The sequence below is a fragment of the Polypterus senegalus genome, chromosome 9, assembly GCF_016835505.1.
Source record: "Polypterus senegalus isolate Bchr_013 chromosome 9, ASM1683550v1, whole genome shotgun sequence".
In the NCBI taxonomy this organism is placed as follows: Eukaryota; Metazoa; Chordata; class Cladistia; order Polypteriformes; family Polypteridae; genus Polypterus; species Polypterus senegalus.
The window spans coordinates 100,115,399-100,138,617 of NC_053162.1; the positions used below are offsets into that span (position 1 = coordinate 100,115,399).

At 36.1% G+C, this 23,219-nt stretch overlaps 1 protein-coding gene across 2 annotated transcripts in view; it reads right to left on the reverse strand.

Moving 5' to 3' along the window:
* Positions 1-23,219, reverse strand: part of LOC120535585 — a 1,589,095-nt gene that overhangs the window by 13,779 nt on the left and 1,552,097 nt on the right. The window lies entirely within an intron of this gene.

Sequence of the window (23,219 nt, forward strand, 5' to 3'; positions counted from 1 at the left end):
TTTTTCCATAATTAAAGATATGTTTGTCCATCTATTTTCTAAGGCTGATTAATCCAAGTTTACGGCAGGAGTAGCACCTGTTGCAAGCTAGTAACCAACCAACGATGTGGCCCAAGTATTTAGTAGAAAAGTACAGTATGTTTTACAAATGAAAGTGTATATATAATAAACTAGAATGCTGTAAAAGTTATGAATTTCTAACTAAATCACTTCTTGGGAAACATTACAGGAAAGCTGAGTTTAACTGTGTTTATGTCTTTATTTCTAGGTAAAGCAATCCATTTCCAGATCATAACAAGCCATTTTCTTGTTATTGTTAGTTCAACTATATTTTATTAGGAAACTGGGGTTTGCATTGCATTTTTCCAGACAGAAGTAATCTAGTACCTCTGCTGACCTTTTTGATAGGTATGATTTATGGCCTTTTATTAACAGGAATTAGACTATATTGCTACAATAAAGGTGCATAACTATTTGCACATGTATTTGTGTTTTGAAGCTGTTTGTAAAGCATGAATCAACCACCAGGGGGCAACACCAAACAGCTTCATAATTACATTTTCCATTGTGAAAATCTTTCTGGAATCTCAGAAGCAGAAATTCACTGAGACAGCTTTATTGGACTCTAGGGTAAATACATAAGGCCATTTACTCTGAGAGCCATCAGCCTGACAGTTTCATTGTGAAAGAAGAAAAAAGAAACAGAGTTACACAATGTACTAAACCTCATTGACTCAATGTATAGTTTGAACTGCTACTAAGGTGTTTCCTGTTCTTTTTGAAATATTGCATTTATATTAAATTAGCTTAGGCATACAACTGAATTGAATTTCTTGATTGATTTTATTTAAACAGCTGTTAGCCAAACCCCGAGGTTCTAGCAAGTCTGAAATCTTCATACTTATTAGTGAAAGAAATTCTAATAATTAAGACAATGGCATCAATATTAACTTGAGCACCTAAATTAAAGCTTATATATACATATTTATAGGTGTTATTGGTGTTAATACAATGAAAGTGTTGTTTGTGCTAATTTTATATATATATATATATATATATATATATATATATATATATATATATATATACTAGCTAACATAGCTGCAATACCCGACATTGCTCCGGAGGAAAATAAAGTGTTTGTTTTTTTTTTTTTTGTTTGAAAAAATATAATTTAAAAAAACATAACTTTAAAAATAAATTAACAAACAATGAAGACTCACTAATGTGCTTGTCTTGTGGTCTTGTATGTATGTTATCATCCAGTTGACGCTCAGAACCGGCCAACTCAATTTAATTTCAAAAACAACAGGGGCGCAGTGGTGCTCAATCATAAAGAATGCTGACAATCACCTCCAGTTCGCCCTCTGGTGGTCGTTCAACTGGATGATAACATGCATACAAGACTGCAAGATCACCCCCCCCAAAACCCAGATGGGGTTGAGTTAGGGTTGATTTCACCCTACAGTATTTTTAGTCGACCAATGAGAAACATGTACCAAGTTTCAAGAAAATCACTTCAGCCATTCAGAAGTGATGCTGGAACATACATACATTGACTTTTAATTATATTTATAGATATATATATATACACAGTGTAAAGTTTGCCAACTGCATGGTAAAGACAATTTAATTTTGAAATTGGTTAAACTGGTTTACCAAGATCTGCTTTGGATTGTAGAGTTATTAAATGGGATTTTAGTTTTTTATTATTTTAATTTAAAATTTAAAAGGTTTCCATGCAAAAATAAACAGACAAGATACCAGAGTGCAAATGGAGCAGAAACGATTTATTCTATCAACTCCTCACAAAACCTGTAAATTTTAGGCAATTCTGGAAAACAAATATATAAGCTGTAATTTTTTAAGTTTTATAAACTGCATAGAGAGTCTAAATGAAAAGTTAATACATGCCAATACTATTCTTACTTCATCAATTTATACACTTTAAAAATATAAATTAAATAAAAGGAAAAGTCAAATGTTTGAAAGAAAAAAAAAAAGAATACATTTGTGAAAAAGCTGTCTGTTGAATGTAATGCAGAATTACCACTGTAGACTCAACACATTCTGTACCTAGAACTAGCTTTGGCCACTAGAGGACACTGAAGCACAAAATTACTACGCTGCTACTAAATTTCTTCTTATACAGTACAGGAAAAAGACACTAAACCTTTGTCTTGGAGACGCCATCATAAAAATTGTTGCAGGTTTAATAGATATCTTATTTCTCAAAATATAATAATGAGAACTATTCTTATTAACTGGTGATATTTTTGCAATAGGTGATTTAGAGATTGCTGCTTTATCAGTAAGCAGCTGGAGAAGGCTGTGTATCTCTGTTGTCCTGGTGTCTGGATTCTGTTCTAACCAATTTCTTAATCAGAGATTAATTTCTGCCTTAAGATGAATGGCTTGTTTAATGCTCTGTAATGCTGAAAGCCATTATTAATATGTGCTTATATAATACAAATATATATGTCATCATAATGTTTACTACAACAGAGAATATTCAGTGGTATTTACTTCTCTGTTAACATGATTTTGTTCCTTTCAATATAGTACATACTTTTACATACCACACTGATAACTGCCCTATATAAAAATAATCTGTATAACATGCATATTTATTTATTTAACATAAGTTACACTTGCTTTTAAAACATTATTTTTTAAACAATATCACAATTATAGTTTAGCAATTAAGTTTTGAGAACTAGTGTGCTGCGTTACAAAACCCAGATACCACTGGTACATTTCTTAAAAATATAAAAACATTGCAGAATGTTTTTTTTGCATTGGAGTTAGTAATCCGACTGTGATTAGCTGTACTCCACATAGTAGTTTGCTTTCTCATACACATAGGTGGATGCACATTGGTAAGTAAGGTGCATATACAGCAGATATAGAAAGTAGATGCTTACACACAGGTGTAATTCTTGAGTTAAGTAATCACTTAAAATTCCATTATACTCAGGGTCACATTTTTAGACAGACCATATCACCTATAATCATGGCTAGAAGTCAACATCTCACTGATTTTGCTTTGGTGTTATGAAAGAACATCTGACATGAGCTTCAGTGATGAAAACATCTCATCTTAAAGTTTCACAAGTAAAAATGTCTAAGTTGATGTCACCATAGATCTTGTAGGGAATGACATCTTCAAGAAAGGTTAATTATAGCCAGAAGCACAGTCCTTTATTATAAAGTCCATACATTTTTTTGAAGTATAATGTGCCAAAATAAATTAGTTGACTGCAGTTTTCAGTCTGGGCTAGTTGTTATTAATTGAAATCAAATTCTTATTAGATGAAATTTTTTTTTTTATTGTACAGCTTGTTCCGTTAGTAGTATTTTGTAATCACTTATAGTAAACATTTCTATTTTTTTATTTCATTTTTCTTTTTAACTCAGTCTTTAATTGTTCTTGTTAAAATGACAGTCCCTCAGTCCATTGCAGCTGAATGTGTTCTGCTTTAACAATAGTAGTTCAGGTACTGTAAACTAAATTATTTCTGTGTTTAAAAGGAGCAACATTCAATAATTCACCAACATTCCTTTAACAAATAAAGAACACAATTTGATATTTCTTAGCTGAGAGACTATGAGCAGAGTGTTCTTTCAATTTTTTGTTTCAGTTTTTATTGACTATAGTCAATTTGGAGTTCATCTAATAGGAACAAGAAAATAAAACTGCTCATTTTTTTCAGTCAGTATGCTGACCATTCCACATTTAATAACCAGCCACTTTTATGTTGTAAGTATAGGCTGGTGACATCAGCTTTTTAACTGCAAGGTGACAGTTTTATGAGACTTCTCTGATTTATTGGAAAAATAAAGTATTGGTTAATTTGCGTTATTTTTTTTATTATTATTATTTCTTCTTTGGTTTTTTTTTACTTCAAAAAGCACTTAATGCTGATCGCTGGTTGGCATTATGAACTTAATGATGATTTTCAGGTTGACAACAGTGTTGGATTTTTCAAAAATGCAGGGCTTTTTTATCTCTTGATTTATTGTCACGTGTTGCACACTTACAGTCCCTGGCTGCACAATATTTATCCCTGTTTATCATTACTTTCGTTTCACCAAGGATGACCCTTTCTCCTGCACTTCTTTTTTTTTTTTTTTTTTTTTAATTTTTTTTTAATCATTCCATACAAATCGATCAATTTTTATAACAAATAGGATTGAAAACAAGTTCACCCCCACCCCTGAGAGAGAGAGCATGGCCAATGGGGTAAAACTTCCTTCCTCCTACACTTCTAATCGCTCTCAATTTATTTTTTACTGGATCAGTTGTGTGAAATTGACTATGCTAATAGCCACCATGCCTGGCAAGCACTTACTAAATATGTCTTCTTTGCGCGTCACCAAAGTTTGCTCGTTCCACTTCACTTCTGCAAATATGCCTTCATTTGCATAAACTGGCACAGGGAGATTGCTGCAAGCACTGTGGCAAAATAGGGAACACGGTACATTAGACTATCCCACTCGTTGGATTATTATTAATGACAAATATCAACAAATAAAAAAAATATATTGGCTAATTTTGTTTTTTCTGCAATGTTAACATATTTCAGTCAAGGCATTTTTTTTAGATTTTGGGGTATTTGGTTTTTCTATTTTTTTTTAACACTTAAATATTCATATATAAAATGTCTTTTGAGTACAGTGTGATTCCCATTAATGAAAACTAAAACTAAAAACAAAAATGAAACTAGCCTTTGTAGTTTTAATTTCATCACACTAGTCTTAGTGCATAATACTGTATACATGTGAACATGCAGTTGCCAATATAGTTACAGTAATCCCTCCTCGATCGCGGGGGTTGCGTTCCAGACCCCCCCGCGATAGGTGAAAATCCACGAAGTAGAAACCATATGTTTGTATGGTTATTTTTATATATTTTAAGCCCTTATAAACTCTCCCACACTGTTTATAAATATTCCCCGCAGAGTTATACAGCATAATCCCTTTGCATTCTCTTAGATGTTAGGTAAGATTCATTGAAATTATGTATATAAACACACTGTTTATATACAGTAAAACCTAAATATTATTTTAAAGATATTGAGTGTCTCCGATATCACATGTTACAGCCATTACGATAGACATGCCACCAGCAATAAATACGTACAATGCAACAAAAATAGTATACAGTAAATGTGTGTGTACAGTGACACTAAACGTACGTACATGTACTAAGTACTGTAAGTAGAAAATTAATTAATTATGGACACGATGACTTGTCAGATAACAATGAGTTTAATTTTACTGCACAACAAAGGAGAGCATTACAGCCCTTAAAGGAGCCACTACCAGGCGATTGTGTAGCACTGCCGTTGTTCTTCTTCTGGCAGTCTTCAATCTAAATCCCTAAAGCAGATTCCATCCAGACTACTGCCTTATTACATCCACTTACAACTTGTTTTGCACCCTGGTTAAAAGGACACTGCGGCCGTAGATCTTATATTCCTTTCCTACTTTTAAATAAAAAGAATCGTAGCCTTCAACAAATCCAAAGCGTTTACCTTTTCGCAATCGTTAACATCTTCCGTTTGCGCCTGGGCACGGCCCTGAAGCAGTAGCAGATCATTTTGGAGCCATAATGAAGGGCTTGACTATGCACAAAGATAAACACAAAAGAGCACAACTCTTTACACAGCGAAACACGTTGATGCTGAATGAGCGAGACGAGACTTCCTGGTTAACACTGCATTCAGCATGCAGGAACTTAACTGCGTGCTCTGATTGGTTAGCTTCTCAGTCAGGAGAACTTAACTGCGTGCTCTGATTGGTGAGCTTCTCAGTCATCCGCCAATAGCGTCCCTTGTATGAAATCAACTGGGCAAACCAACTGAGGAAGCATGTACAGGAAGTAAAAAGACACATTGTCCGCAGAACCCGCAAAGCAGCGAAAAATCTGCGTTATATATTTAGTTATGCTTTCATATAAAATCCGCGATAGAGCGAAACCGCGAAAGTCAAAGCGCGATATAGCGAGGGATTACTGTATACAGTATTATTTAAAAGTTAACAGTCATAAATTTGGTTACGAAAAAGCATTGATTTGCCATGCTTTTAAACTCAGTCAGTATTTACGCTGGAAAAAATTTTTATCTTTATTTGCCAAAGAAGATCAGAATTTCAGCTATTATTATTTATTTGTATTGTTAACGGTACCTTTGCAGTGACAGATACGGTGTAACAGAGCTTCATCACAAGTAAATGGATGCATTGAAATAATCTTTATATATATATATATATATATATTTAGAAAGTCACAGTATTGGCAAAGTTTTTAACAGAGGGGTGTTTGGGGGCTCATCAGCACTCTTAACTGTGAAGTACACCATTAGAGTTTATTTTAACAAGAGAAATGTACCATATCTGCTCTGTTGTGTGCAACCAAGTTTCTTTATCTAATACTGCAGTGCTTAGCAAAAATGAGAAAAAAGAAAAACGTTGAGTTTTTTCCTTGCTTGCTTCTTAACTAAATTCAGAAATTTGATTTTCAAATATTTATTAATGTTTGATATTATTTTGTATCTTTGTGTTATTAATGTCATCATTGTTTTTTCTTCTGTTGTATTCTTTTGACTATTTGTGAAATGCTTTGAGCATTAGAACAGTTCTGTATTTTTAAAAATGTGTTATTATTATCATTACTATTATCATGATTTGATTGATAGCACGGTTAGTGTCTACATAAATTTTGCATGTTTTTCCCATGTGTATGGAGGCTGAATGTGTTGAACTTCCAATATTATTTTATAACAGAATATTCAAATTGTGTCATTAAGCAATCTCAAAATCTGTTTATTTCTAGATGTGTTGTTAAATAACATCCTTCCAGTTTGGGCTCACATGGAGCTCCCCAGGTTTTGCATGTCAGTTATTAAGTTAATGCTATAGCAGATGTTCAGTATTTAATGCAGTATATACAAGGAATATATTTCTCTATTTCGGCTATTATTGTTGTTATTAACAAACTTAGCAAAGTAATAATTCCCTGAATTAAATACAATTTCAAAGTTTTTAAATGGCTAGATGACATACAGACCGCATCAGAAGTTATCAAAATAAATACAAAATTAAGAGTATGTGTGTGTGGTGTTCTTACTGCTTACAAATTGAATCTCAAAAATACAAAGGAAGCATTTTTGACATTAAATAACTATTTGCTTAAACTTGTTGCAGAATGAAGTAACAAGAATAAAAAATTATATCAAATGATTCTTGCATTTTAGGATTATACTGGAAGCCTTGAACTGTCACATTATTAGGAGAAAATGGAGTTATGTCACAGACAGTATAATTGTATGTATTAAGTCGATAAGTACTGTACAACATGAATGATAAACAATTTGACAACTATAAAGAAAACTGTATTTTATGTTTTCAAAACTGTGTCCATGTGGATATTTTTGGTGTGGCAAATAACAAAAAATGAAATGCAAAAAAACTAAATGAAAAAATTAAAATTAAAAAAATGTTGTGGAGCCGACCCGGACACAGACAGGCGGACATGTTGTTCTTCACCACCACACATATTTTATTTACACTATTTACAATATATATGGTCACCAAGACCCACTGTCCACAAGTGCACAAACCCCAACACAGTCCTTTCCACTCAAATGCCTTTCTTCGGGCCCTTAAATAGTAACCCGGATGGGCTCCAGCTGCTTCCCGGCATTCCTCGGTAGCCACGCACCAGTGTGGCGGAAGTGCCGGCTGCGCACCCGGAAGCCGTCCAGGTGTCCCCTGTCGTCTTCCCCTCAGCACTTCCTAGTGTGGCGGAAGTGCTGGGCTCCCGGGATATTCAGGCACTGGGGCGCCACCTGGCGGTGGCCACGGGTCCCTACAGGGCTGGGCTTCCAAGCCCTTCACCCGAGGCCCCCAACATAACCAGGGCGGACGCCCCCTCGCGGTCTGGAGGCGGCACAAGCCCTCCTCCGGTCCTCCTGGGCGTCCCGGCTGGGCTCCAGCCCCGGCCGGGGACTACAATGTCAAAAAGCAAAACTTAATAAAAAGTATAAAAAGCACAAAAAACTAAATAAAAGCTAAAATTAAAAAATGGCGAAAAATTTAAATTAAAACCTAAAAATATCTTAAAAGTAGAAAAACTCTTTCTAAATACTTGATACATGGGGACTGAAGGAATGAGAGGTAATCAGTTAAATATGTTTAATACTAGCAAAATACCCGTGCTTCACAGTGGAGTAGTGTGTTAAAGAAGTTATGAAAAAGAAAAGAAAACATTTTAAAAATAATGTAACATGATTGTCAATGTAATTGTTTTGTCACTGTTATGAGTGTTGCTGTCATATATATATATATATATATACACACACACACATATAAACATATATACATATAAACATATCTACATATACACATATCTACACATACACATATCTATATATATATATATATACATATCTACATATATATAGATATATATACACACATACATATATACGTACATATATATGTACATATATATATACTGTATATAGCAAAATCCCAGCGCTTCGCAGCGACAAAGAACTGCTTTTAAATTTTTATTAAGAAGAAAAGAAAACCTTTTTAAACTGAGGGAAAATATACCAATAACTGTCTGTTAAGGATATCTTTGTATACTACGTTGTCAGTTCAGCACTCCGGTTGTAATATGACCAAGCTGTGCACTAAGATTACTTTTGAGAATGCAACGTATAGTTGTCCAGGAGAAAAGCAATGTTGCCTTAAATCAATGGCAACCTTTTGTAGGGTCTGTCGCTGAGACTCATTAATTGTCATCGCGAAGCAGAGCCTTACTGGAAATTTGAGGTATTTGAATTGAAATGGGAAATCAGAGGGTATAGTGGTGATGCGAGGAATACATTCAGAGTATGGCGCTCTGCTGTTTTTTTGTGTAGCTGCCTTCACACAGCTTCTCCGCTGCTTTATAAACGAACGTCATATAAGGCTGTCGTTTCTCCTTGCTTCACGGTTCTGTACTATTTTATTGTTCGTTTATTACGATTGTTATAGTTATTGTGTAGCTATTTGAGACTTACTTTACTGTTCAGGTACCCGTTTCCTTTATATAATCCACGGCCTGTACGCTATTTTTTATTCGTTTATTACGATTATAGATATTTATTGATTCCCTTCTTTAGCTAACTGCCTGCTCATATAAGGCACTCCGCTGGTTTTTTGTGAAGCAGCCTTTACACAGCTTCTCCGCTGTTTTATAAACGAACGACATATAAAGCCATCCTTTTTTCTTGCTTTACCAAGGAAGCTGCCTTTTTATTTAATCCACGGGTTCTCCGCTGTTTTATTGTTTGTTTATTACAATTATTATAGTTCTCTTTATATATCACGTTGTCACTTCAGCACTCTGGTTGTACTCTTGAGAATGCAACGTATAGTTGTCCAGGAGAAAAGAAATCTTGCCTGAAATCAATGGCAACCTTTCTATTAACTTGTGGATTTTTCTGTGAGTATTTGGTAGTAGCGTGACGAAGTTGCTTCCGCAAGACCATGTTAGCTGTGGAGCTCAGCTCGGAGCATATTCTTTTCCTACCTTGTCAATTTCTGCAAGACCCCGTTAGCTGTGGAGCTCAGCTTGGAGCATATTCTTTTCCCACCTTGTCAATTGTGTAATGCGTTTTTTGAACAGGTTTGATGCATGAAAGTGATCACTCGTACTGCGTTCAGTCGGTTCACATGAGCTGCTCTCTTGTGTGATCTTAAGATGTCCACAGCTTTATTTAATGTTAGCTAAGACCCGGCACTTAAAGGTTTCTCGCTACAGCAATTTTAACTCTGTTACAAAGTGATCCAAAGTCTCCTTTATACCTTGTGTCTTCTCATTAAACGTGTATCTCGCGAATAAAGTATTCAGTGTTTTTCTTCAGCGCTCTTTGGGAGCTCTTCCTTCTTTTCTACGTACTGCGTTCAGAAAGTGCCAAATTTCAGCCTTCTACCTACACGGGAAGTTGGAGAATTAGTGATGAGTGAGTGAGTGAGGGCTTTGCCTTTTATTAATATAGATTCTGTGACCGTTTCCACAGTTAAGGTAGCTGTTTTTACTAAGCATTATGAAAGGATCTGTTTGTAGGACTTATCCTACTGTACATACATTTTCTGTATATTTGTGCTGTTACTACTTACACATTGTATATTTCCCTAAAAATCTTTCTTCAGCTGAAATATAACTGCCTAAGCAAAATTAAATATTATACAGTACACTGCACAGCAAAGAAGTGAGATAACTGCTGCTCAAACATACAAAGCTAGCCTCTGTTAAGAACTGGCTCCTTTTTAGGTTTATCCATTTGCTTTCAATACAGTTAAAAGTTCCTCTGTTGAAATGCCAAGTATTTCTAGTTGTTTTCACTATGCTATATGCTAATTTTTCAGAAGCATTTGAGGTTATGGTTATGTGAGTCCATTTTTAAACCATAAATGTTTAATTCTGCTGTTCATTTGTTTGCATTTCCAAAACAATTAGTGAAAAGCAAAACCATACCTTTCTACTTTTTTCCATCTATGGTAATTAACCTGAGCATGACTGGGGCTTGTAACTCTTTGTAATTATTGTTAAGCACGAGCCCAGACTTAGGTTGACGTGAAATAATGTACTTTTTCAGTGTTAAGCCCAAATAACTATCAGGACAGTATGTTGCTGCCATGTAGTGGAGTAAATAACATTATGCTGAAAAAAATCCTTCATTTTTCTAATCATTTCACCACTTTAAGGTAATTCATGAATATTCATGAGTGGGGTGGAGCCTTCAACCAAAAATTTAATCTATACTAATAAAAGGCACAGCCTTCACTGACTGACTGACTCACTCATCACTAATTCTCCAACTTCCCGTGTAGGTAGAAGGCTGACCCCATCTTCTTTCATTTCGAAATTGTACACGTAACGGTCATAACGGTCGACAACGTCCGCCATATAAATACTTTCTTATTTATGGCCCCATTTTCACGAAATTTGGTAGGCGGCTTCCCTGCGCTAACCGAAACAGATATACGTACTTATTCCGGTGGTATGACGCCACTGTCGGCCGCCATATTGAACTTTCCATTGTCACTAATTCTCCAACTTCCCGTGTAGGTAGAAGGCTGACCTCATCTTCATGAAATTTGGTAGGTGGCTTCCCTGCGCTAACCGAAACCAATGTAGGTACTTATTTCGGTGGTATGACGCCACTGTCGGCCACCATATTGAATTTTCCAAACGTCACTAATTCTCCAACTTCCCGTGTAGGTAGAAGGCTGAAATTTCGCAGGCTCATTCCTTACAGCTTACTTCCAAAAGTTAAGCAGGTTTCATTTCGAAATTCTACGCATAAAAAATTCCCGTGTAGGTAGAAGGCTGAAATTTGGTACTTATTTCAGTGGTATGATGCCACTGTCGGCCGCCATATTGAACTTTTCAACAATCTTTGTTACTTATGGGTCCATCTTCAAGAAATTTGGTACACGGGTTCCCAACGCTAACTGAATCCTACTTACGTACATATATATGTCCATAGCCTGCAGCTCAGTCACCATGTGAGGCGGCGTTGGGTCCCCCATCCAAACGCCTCCCACGTTATTGGCTGCCTGCCTATATAAGGCCGTCCGTCGCTCCGGTCTCTACATTTCCTTACTTGCTTCGCCACGGCATTCACGTCTCCCTGCTGATAACTACAGCCTTTTTATTTAATCCACGGCTTCTATGCTGTTTTATTGTAAGTTTTTTATGTTTATAGTTATTTTGTAGGTATTTTAGACTTACTTTACATTGCTCAGGTACCCATTTCCTTTATCATTCCAACCGTACCCCCATTAACATGTCTATCGAGGTGATCACCATCGATCAAAGAACTGTCACTTACCGAGTGGTTTCCATGCCCGGAGATGGCACCTACCTTTTCCATTCTCTTTGTTACATATTGCATGGCCATATCAGGCTCACTCTTGATATCCGGAGGAACATTGTGTCTTATGTATTGAAAGACTGGGACAGGTTCAAGGTGTGGACTGATGACGGTACAGGAGATAATTATACTACACAGGAGCACTATAAGAGTGGAATGCTTAAGCCCTTCACGTATGGTTCTGCATGTGAGTTGATGGCTGCCGCTGAATTGTTCAGTTGTCGCTTTCAAGTGAACCGAAATGGCCAAATATTTTACACCTTTCGACAACCGCCAATGCCTCTTAAAGATTTTAGATTCACAGGTGACGATTTCAGTAGTGGACATTTTGTTTATGTTTGTGAATGTTTAAACTCTCAAAAGCTGGATGTGAAGTTATTGATGAAACCGGTTGTATGCTTACAACGCTTGACAGATGCAGAATGTCACTTCAACACAAGTCCTGCAAATACTGTCATAATTGAAACAAACCATGAAACTCAAACCGATTATGACAGCAGCAATCCAAGCTGTGAGATTTCAGACAAAATTCATTTTCACATGGCCAACTGTACGTTGCATGCTCAAGAGTAAGCTCAGCGCACAGCTTGGTCATATTACAACCGGAGGGCCGAACTGACAATGTGGTATACAAAAAGATCCTTAACAAATAATTTTTGGTATATTTTCCCTCAGTTTAAAAAGGTTTCATTTTCTTCTTAATAAAAATTTTAAGTCAATACTTCGCCGCTGTGAAGCGTGGGTATTTTGCTAGTGGTGTATAAACAAGAAGCTATAAAGCTAGTTTTTATTTTTTTTTTTTTTATTTATTTATTTATTAATTTTATTACAATCAATACATAGCAATCAAGTTTTTACAAAAAAAAATTATGCTAAGAACAGATCGATCCCCACCCTTGAGAGAGAGAGCAAGCCAAATGGTGTAAAATTTAAGGCTTTTAAAAATACCTAAATCAACAAATTCTCTGTGCTTTATAAAATCATTTCAAAATATTACTGATTAGATCCTGCCATGTTTTGAAAAAAGTCTGCACAGATCCTCTAACTGAGTATTTGATTTTTCCAATTTTAAATAATATAACACATCAGTTTCCCACTGACTTAAAAGAGGAGAGTTTGGGTTCTTCCAGTTTATCAGAATAAGTCTGCGTGCCAACAGTGTAGTGAATGCAATCACAGTTTGTTTGTCTTTCTCCACTTTAAGACCCTCTGGAAGAACCCCAAACACAGCTGTTAATGGGTTAGGAGGGATTGTGAGTCCAAGACTGTCTGAGAGGTAATTAAAAATTTTTGTCCAGAATAATGTTAATTTGGAGCAGGCCCAGAACATGTGACCTAGTGAGGCTGGGGCTTGGTTGCAACGTTCGCAGGTTGGATCATGCCCTGGAAACATTTTGGAGAGTTTTAGTCGAGACAGATGTGCTCGATATATAATTTTGAGTTGTATAATTGTATGCTTTGCGCATATGGAGCTTGAGTGAATTCTCTGCATTGCTACTTTCCACTCCTTTTCTGATATATTAATTGAGAGGTCATTTTCCCAGTGTCCTCTTGGATCTTTGAAAGGAAGGGATTGTAAAAGGATTTTATATATTGTAGAGATGGAGTCTAACTCCTTGAAATTGAGCAATAATTTTTCCAGCGTGGATGAGGGTGCAAGATGAGGAAAATCTGGAAGGTTCTGTTTAACAAAGTTCCTGATTTGAAGATAGTGAAAGAAATTTGTAGCTGGAATGTTAAATTTGGAATGTAATTGTTCATAGGATGCAAAGACGTTGTCTATATAAAGATCTCTAAGCAAGTTAATTCCAAATTTTTCCAGATATTAAAACTGCATATGTTTGTGAGGGTTGAAAGAGGTGGTTCTTTTGCAGGGTGCCACAGAAAGAAGCTTCTCCGTCTTAAAATGCTTTCTACATTGGTTCCAGATTCTAAGTGAGTGGAGCACAATTGGGTTATTAGTGTATTGCCGATAGCGTGTGTTTATTGGAGCACAAAGCAAGGAATACAAAGAAGTACTGCAGGATTTTACTTCTATTGCGGTCCATGCCTGTGTATGTTCTTCTATTTGTGTCCAGGTTCTTATCGACTGTATATTTGCCCAGTAATAAAACTGGAAGTTAGGTAGAGCCATGCCGCCTTCTGCCTTTTGTCTTTGTAGGGTCGCTCTTTTGATGCGTGGATGTTTAGAATTCCAAATAAATGAGGTTATTGTTGAATCTAATTGCTTAAAGAACGATTTATTAATGTATATTGGTATGTTTTGAAATAAAAAGGAGCTTAGGAAGAATATTCATCTTAACAGTGTTAATTCTTCCAGCTAGTGTGAGATGAAGGGTTGACCATCTATGCAAGTCTTGTTTAATTTTTTCCATACAGACGACGAAATTTTGTTGATAAAGAGCTTTATGTTTACTTGTGATGTTTACCCCGAGGTATTTAAACTGTTCTGCAATGATAAAAGGAAGGGTGTCTAATCTAATATTATATGCTTGCGAATTCACAGGAAAGAGTACACTTTTATTCAGATTAATTCTGAGACCAGAGAGCTTTTGAAATTCTGTGAGTGCTGCTAAGACTGCAGGCACAGAATTTTCTGGGTCCGATATATACAGTACCATGTCATCTGCATATAATGAGATTTTCTGTTCCAGTCCTTCTCTGCTAATCCCCTTTATCTGATCAGTATTTCGACAATGTATTGCCAGTGGTTCAATGGCAATTGCAAACAGCAGTGGTGACAAAGGGCATCCTTGTCTTGTGCCACGTTCTAGTTTAAAGTAGTCTGAGCAAATGTTATTGATGCAAACTGAAGCTTCTGGGTTAGTATACAGTAATTTAATCCATGCACAAATGTTGGGCCAAACCCAAACTTCTCCAAAATAGTAAAAGGTATTTCCATTCAATCATGTCGAATGCTTTTCTGCATCCAATGATAATAATATTTCTGGGGTGTTTGATTTAGTTGGTGAGTATATTACATTAAACAGGCGTCGAAGATTTGAAGATAAGTGTCGGCCCCTAATAAATCCAGTTTGGTCTTGTGATATTATTGAGGGAGCACTTTCTCCATCCTTCTAGCTATGATTTTAGAGAGTATTTTAACGTCGTTATTCAGAAGTGAAATTGGTCTGTATGATGCACATTGTAATAAGTCCTTATTTTGTTTTGGAAAGACAGTGATTAGTGCTTGGCGAAAGGTTTGTGGAAGAGATTGGTTATCTCTGGCTTCTGTAAATGTTGCTAATAGGAGGGAGCTAGCTGAGCGGAGAATTTCTTGTAAAACTCTGCAGGGTAGCCATCAGGGCCTGCTGCTTTTCCACCTTGGAGTGACTTTATAGCATCCAGTAATTCTGATAATGACAGAGGTTTATCGAGCTCCTCCACACTAATAGCGTCAATTTGTGGTATCTGTAATTTATCCAGAAATGCATTAGATTGTATATTGTCTTCTTTAAACTCAGTAGTATATAGGGATTTATAGTAGTCTCTAAAAGTGTACATTATATTTTTGTGTTCGATGATTTTATCTCCATTCGTGTTAGTAATTACGAGATTGCGTTGCACTTCTTGCTTGTGAATTTGTTGCGCTAAAAGCTTATTAGCTTTCTCTCCATGTTCATAATAATGATGTCTGGATTTGTAAATTAGTTGTTCGGTTTCTTTAGTTGTCAAGAGGTTTAATTCTGAATGTAGAGCCTGCCTCCTCTTATGTAGAGTCTCGCTTGGTAGTCTGGCATGTTCTTCATCTATTTTAGTAATTTCGCTTTTTATCTCTGCTACTTTCTTCGCTCTGGATTTATTTCTGTGGGAAAGATATGAGATAATCTGTCCTCTTAAGAAGGCCTTAAGAGTTTCCCAGAGTATTCCTGCAGAGATCTCAGGGGATGTATTTGTCTCTAGAAAGAATTCAATTTGTTTGGATATAAATTCAGTACAATTCTCGTCAGCTAATAGAAGCGGATTGAGGCGCCATCTGGGGTGAGTGTATGGGGCTTAGTAATTTCAGCTCCAAGATCATCGGAGCATGGTCTGAAATAACAATAGCATCGTATTTACAAGATTTAATCTTAGGCAAGAAGTTATTATCTATAAAGAAGTAATCAATCCTTGAGTAGCAATGATGTACTGGTGAGTAGAAAGAATATGTTCTTGAATTTGGGTTTAAAACCTCCAGGGATCTGATAAGTTGTGATCAGTTATAAACTTTGTAATTATCTTTGCGGTGTTAGTTGCGTTCCCCTGTGGAGGAAGTCTTATCTAAAAGTGGATTTAGAACACAATTAAAGTCCCCAGCCATTATAAGTTTATGAGTGTTCAGATTGGGAATGGATGCAAATAAATTTTGTATAAATTCCTTATCATCAACATTAGGTGCATAAACATTTATCAAAATCATTTTACAGTTAGATAAGTCTCCCATGACCATCACATATCTCCCTTCAGGATCCAATACTACATCTGATGCTACAAATGGTACTGTTCTATGTATGAGAATTCCCACCCCTCTAGTTTTCTTTGTAAAACTAGAATGGAACATTTGGCCAGTCCAGTCTTTTGCAGCGGAACTGATCCTTACTTAGTAAGTGGGTTTCCTGTAAAAATACTATTTTAGCATTTAGACCTGTTAGGTGAGAAAGTACTTTCTTTCTCTTTAATTCGTGATTCAGGCCTTTAACATTCCAGCTTACGAAGTTAACTGTCCCATCATGGAGACACTGATTCTGAGTTTTTGGTGTCATATTATAGTCTTAACTGGAAGTGAAATAGTTTAGGTCTTAATTTCCTATTCCCCCAAGAGTTGTTGCCATGCAGCTTATTATTACGTTGATAGTTATAATTATAAAGATTGAGATGATAGATTAGATATAGATCAAGCCTGCTCTCTTTCTCTTCCCCTTAACCCCCACCCTCCCTTTTTGCCTCCCCAGGTGAGGCTAAAACCCACTTCATGCAGTCCCAGTCCTCTGACATACCCAGAGACAGAGCACGTCCAAAGCACATCAAGCCCCCATGCAGTGGCGCTTTAAGGTTAAAAGATAGAGATATCTGTTACCAATATAGTCTTTAAAAGAGGAAAAGGAAAAAAAAGAAAAGAATTTTGCACTTAATATATATATATATATATATACATATACACATATATATATATATATATATACATACATACATACATACATATAATCTTCATCAATTTTAGTGCATTAAGATGATATCCCCAGATAATAAACCCAGGTGATGGTGTTAAAGATGTGTCCAAAACAAGCATAACAAGTCTTAATGCAGTAATAGCAATAACAGCAAACCAAGGGTATGATATTGAACAGTCTCATTTAGGGTACACATGAAATAATTAGAAAAGAAAAAAGAGGAGGAAAACGTAATTAAGCACAATAAAACACAAACATTTAGCCCTAGTAATACTAAGTAATGATAAGTAAAAAGTAAGTAAAAATAATATAAGAATATGAGAATATATGCTGATAAAAAACCCGTATTTTAAAAACAAATAGATCAGACAGTAGATTATTAATCCTAGCTTTATCATTTACCGCCATGACTCACAATTATGTATCAGAATAGTCCCGGGATCAGCTTTCTTAACTCGTTTTCTGCCTCCTCCTTGCTAGCGAAAACATAGAAATGCCCCTGCCATTCCACTTTCAGTTTTGCCGGATACAGGAGGCCGTATTTGACATTGGCTTGCCGTAGCCGCTGTTTAATATTATAGAAGGCGGCGCGTTTGATAGCTGTTGCTGGAGAGAAGTCAGGGAAGCTAGTTATAAAGCTAGTTTTTATACAAACTGAAACTGAATCATTAGTTGACTCGGGCGATAGTGATGACAATGTAAATTGATCATCAGATGTTGACATGGATACTGAAACTGATGCATATAGCACTGTACAACCAAACTGCCAGGATATACCTGTTGAATTTAGTCACCAGAAGGTTCAGCATGGTTGCAAGTAGGTGCAAGGAAAAAAAAGTAAAATTATCGCAATTAAGTAGAAATACAAGAAGGTTCTGCAGCTTTATTTTACTTCATAGAACAATTCAGGCAATAGTGTGACACATGTTCAAGTAATTCCACAGTCTTCAAAGTTTTAGTAAAATTCAAGGCAAAATAGTTCACCCAAAATAGAAAAAAATGATATTACAAAGAAAAGAAAAGCTCTTGTTTAAAATAACTTTGAGAAACTGATATTCTATTCAGATTAGCAGACACTTATATGAATTTTATAAGCACCTTAATGCACTATTCACAATGCAACTTTTGCATTGCACAAAATTGTTGTTTGTGTCAGGGGAAATGTGGAAGTCACTAAGCATTATGTGGTAGCCTATAGTAAAACAAAGGGTGTTTTGATCAGGTGGATCAGGCACTGTTATTCTTTCCTCTCATGCTTAAGCAACAGAAAAAATATTATAAGAAAAGTGTGCAAAAAAAACCATGCTTCTGCTATCCCGATTGCATCCTTGGTCTATGCATTGGTGACTGTTTCAAAACACAACGCAAAGCATGTGCAATGACCCGCTTCAATTTACCACTTAGGAGGCTACATTGTCAATGCCATGAGGTGGCTTTATAAATTCTTATCTTACCTTATTGTCATAATGTCCAACTTACTTTCTTAACAAATCAGGCAGCCACAAGGTGCATGTTGTCTACCTATTGTGCTAATGTATGACCTTGTGAGTTGTTAAAGAATGTTCTTTAACCAAAAATTCTATTTAAATTACTTTTAATAATGCAACACAGTACAAACAGTAAAAATGGAAACATCTTTCTTTAGCATAATGTCTACAATCTGTTATGTTATGGAAACAAAATAACATCTTATATAAATCCATTTCATCATTGTCCACACTTAAAATGAGTAACCAACAGATATTGTTGAAATAGAGCTTGACAACAATACAGTAAGAAACCAGCATCCTTAAACATAGTTCTGTTAATATTCATCAAACATAGGGCATGGAACACCAACTTCTCTTATGGGTTGGTTGAAAGTGGTGAATAATTTTGAAGTCAGCACCTCTCCCTCTATAAAAACACACACATATAGCTAATTCAGCTTAACAGCCTGTTTTTGTCTAAGCCAAGTCACATTTGCCTATTCTCTTTCTACAGCTGTCTTCTGCTTTTCAGCTCATGTACTGAGCTTTAGTTTTTCTGTCATAATGATTGTTTCAAGTATAGCAGTTAATTGTGCAGCCCTCCCTATCTGGTGTCGGTTTCTCTTGTCTCGAGCACAATTGCCAAACTAGTGTGTCACTGCTTAATTAAGTTCTTTCAAGAAAAAACACCCCTAACCAGGATGAAGGGGGCCTGTAGAATAACAGATCCTCACTTATATGAAGGGTGTTAGGAAAATAAATGCAGTTCCTGTTCTCCATTTCTTGTGAAACCTGGAGAAAGATACCATATCAACTTTATTTGCCATAGGACCAGTCAGCCTATAAAAGTATTTAATACACCTTACACAACTGATGGCAAACATATACTATAGCATGGTTGACACACACTAGGGACAATTTAGGATTGCCAATGCACCTGCATGTCTTTGGACTGTGGGAGGAAACTGAAGCACCTGGAGGAAACCCATGCATACATGTGGAGAACATGCAAACTCCATGCAGGGAGGACCCAGGAAGTGAACCCAGGTCTCCTTACTATGAGGCAGCAGCGCTACCACTGCGCCACTGTACCGCCCCATTTTGGGAATTGTCCATTTCAATAATCTGTTACTACTCCTGATTCATGTAATGGGTTTCTTTCTATAAATACAATCACTTTCATTCCTAGCTGTTTCCCACTTCTGACCATCATTTTTGTTTACCAGGTTTGATGTTGGACACTCTATCCAGGTTATATTTTGGTAATGCCCACTATTGTTTCCTCCTGACCATTTTCCTTTGTGTCTACTTTGCATAAATGATGCATCTTCCCTTTTTACAGTTCATTCTATATATTTTTAATATATTTGAGCTGACAGAAGTTTCCTAGAAACAGTGCAGTCTAGTGAACTGAAATTCTTAAATTTCTTGAAAGACCTGCAAGATCCTACAAGATTATTTTAAGTTCATATTGAGACAAAGGAATAAGGAATAATTCAATTACAGTAAAGATTCAATAAAAAATCAAAATGGTGCTGGTATCAAAGAAAACCTGAATTTATTGTGGAACTTCATGCAATGATCCATGTAACTTTTTATACAAAGACAGTCATTCCTTATAACTTCAGTTTCAAACAGATTTCCAGTACAATTAGAACATAGTATACATCATTTTAAAGTTATGTAGCAACATTAAAAGAAAATGAAAATACATTTAAACATAGCAATATTTAACTTGATGCAGCACTATCTTGACGTTTGTCCCCACCTCCAATATTAACAGAGCCTGCTTATAAGAGTGTTAGAGTTTTGCAGCTCATTAAATCTCTTTGTACCGACAAAAGCTCTTTTAATTTTGATGTTGCCACTTATCTTCTATTTCAGACTCCAGTAATTCCCAAGGCATTTAACTGGGTCTGTGACACTCCAATCCCAGCTGACTCTCTATCAAAACATTTATATAATAGCATCCCTGGTCAATTCTACTCTATGATATTTGCGAGTTGATTAAAACACTTCTTCGTTAATAATTCTTTTTTTTTGCTGTCAGTAATGACCAAAGGTTTTGAATTGCTGCCTTAGGTGATGATAGCAGATACTTGCAGTCTGAAGCTATTTAAGGTATTTCTAGTTTCTAAGGTTGCTTTATAGAATTTTACTGATTTAACTGTTATTTATCCATTATGTTTTTATATTAATAGAATTCGATTATTGCTCATTAGCTCATTTGGTATTGGTTAAAAATTTAATTTTCAGAATGTGTCCCCATTCCACTTTAATATGTTGGACAGCCCTGAGCTACTGTGATTTTATCTCTGGCTTGTTCAGGAAGTTTGATATTGGGTTGGGGTTATTACATTTTTTCCTTCTTCATCCTTCCATCCATCCATCTTTAACCTGCTCTTTCACTTCAGGGATGAGGGAAGAAACTCAAATCTGGATGGAAATAACAGTATATTTCAAGGTACACTGAAACCCACACCAATGTTCACTTATTCTGATCCAATGTAGACTTACCAGTTAGTTTAACAGGAATGTCTTTGGGGTGTGAAAGGAAAAACTGGAGTATCCAGATAAAATGCTACAATGACAAAGTAGAGTGCATAGACATCACACAGACTAAATAGGACACTAAAGCTGTGAAGCAGCAATACTAACCACCTTTTCTTTTCCAATTGTTCTTATTTATTTATTGTTTCAATTTCACACCTATTATTTTTCCTTTTTTATTTTATATCCCTAGTTTATGGGGCATATCACTTCAAAAATGTATCTTGTAATTCTGCAATATAAAAACAAATAAAATATATATACAATGAAAGAATATTTTTTACTTGCTTGATTGAATTTTATTAACTGGAATTTTACAAACAGTAATCATACATTAAAACAAAATAAATCATCTTAAAGCTAATATTGAAAGATGTTCTTCACTTGCAATAATATATATATATTTAACATTATATATATATGTATGTATATACAGTATATATAATATATATACAGTATAGTATACATTTAAGCTGCCCTCAATACAATAGTTTTTCTAAAAAATAGGATACTAGGATGCTCCACTTTGTACAGTCATGCAGCTATTGAAATCTCAGATCATACTCCATGTACAAAACTAACAGTTAAACACTTGGGACTTTAATCCACAAATACCTTACAGATGTTAAATGCATGTGCTCAATAAGACCTGCTTTGTTCCACATATTACGTATATGTCTTAAATATTGCAAAAACCTACATGTTTCTATCTTATTACTGAAATTAATATAATTGATTGATAAAAAAAAAAAACAAAATGAAATACAGTAAGCAAGGTATTTATCTTTTATTATTTCACATTTATAGTTCAAAACTCAAAAATAATCAAGTTCGGATAAATTTAATAAACCTGACATCCCAGTATTCCATGACTAAGTCAGAATTGCACTGTGCCAACTATTACTATTTTGTGAAATTAATGCTGCTATGAAAAACTAGTAAATCCCATAACTCCAGTAGCATATCAGACCAAGTAATAAAAAGGGTCCAAACCCAACTATGTGTAGTACAGTAATTAGATTTCCCCATTCATGCCTGTAATGCCTTTTTTTGCATCCAAGGTTAGTAAGATCTTGTGGTGTTATGGGTCCACAGCTCACTGTGTAAAGGCCATTTAAATAAATAATCACCGCGCTCGCGGTTTCGTGAGGGGGCGTAGTGGTTGTAGCAAGCCGCGGGGCGATCTGTGGTGTGGGCGTTTCTCGCCGGGTGCATAGGTGAGGAACTGCCCACATCCGTGATTGTTCCCGTGGCTAATGTGCTGCAGCTGCTATGGCCCCTCCCTATATAAAAAGAAGCGCGAGTCGGTTGAAAAGGGAAAGCGAACAGAGTAGAACAAGAAAAAAGAGAAGTAAACAGAGGTTGGGGCAAGAAGCTGTGAGGAGGAGAGCGCAAGTCGGTGAAGCAGGAAGCGGGCGAGCGAGCTAGCACTCGCAGGCAGCTGAAGGCAGCCTGGGTGTTTGGCCAACACCTGGGAGAAGTAGTGGTTGTGGTCGCTCCCGCAGAGTTTGATCAGAAGGGCAGGAGTGACCGGAAGGCTCAGGACTCTCCGCAGAGGGTAGCGGAAGTCGGGACTTGGGACGTGGTGTTCCCTGTGTGAGAGCCTTGGTCGCAGTGGAATTCCCAAGTCACTGTCAGGGGGAACCTGGCCGGAGCCAAGGATCAGTAAGGCACAATGGTCAGCTGCAGAGAGAGAGCGTCTCCCTTGTTGCGGGGCCTAGATGGGTGAAGCAGGAAAGACGCTAGTTTAAAAAGAAGGCACCGGGCTTGTTTATAGACTGTTTCCTGTTGGATGTTTTAACCCCGTTTTAAAGGATTGTTTTTTTTTGTGTATTGTTTTTACCTCCACGTGTTTTTATGGATTATTTATTTATTTGAACTTTGAATGAACTGCACTATTTATTGAACACTTTGTTTTTTGGATTGTCTTTTTAATAAAAGCACTATGCACTTTTTTATACCATCCCCTTGCTCAATTTGTTATTGCCTCCACTGACTGGCTCATCGGTGACATTACCAACGGTGTTGGGTTGAAGGGCTCCCGAATAGCAATGGGAGCGTGGAGCCAAACCCACATCATCACAGATCTACAACAGCTTAGATACTGCATGGGTATA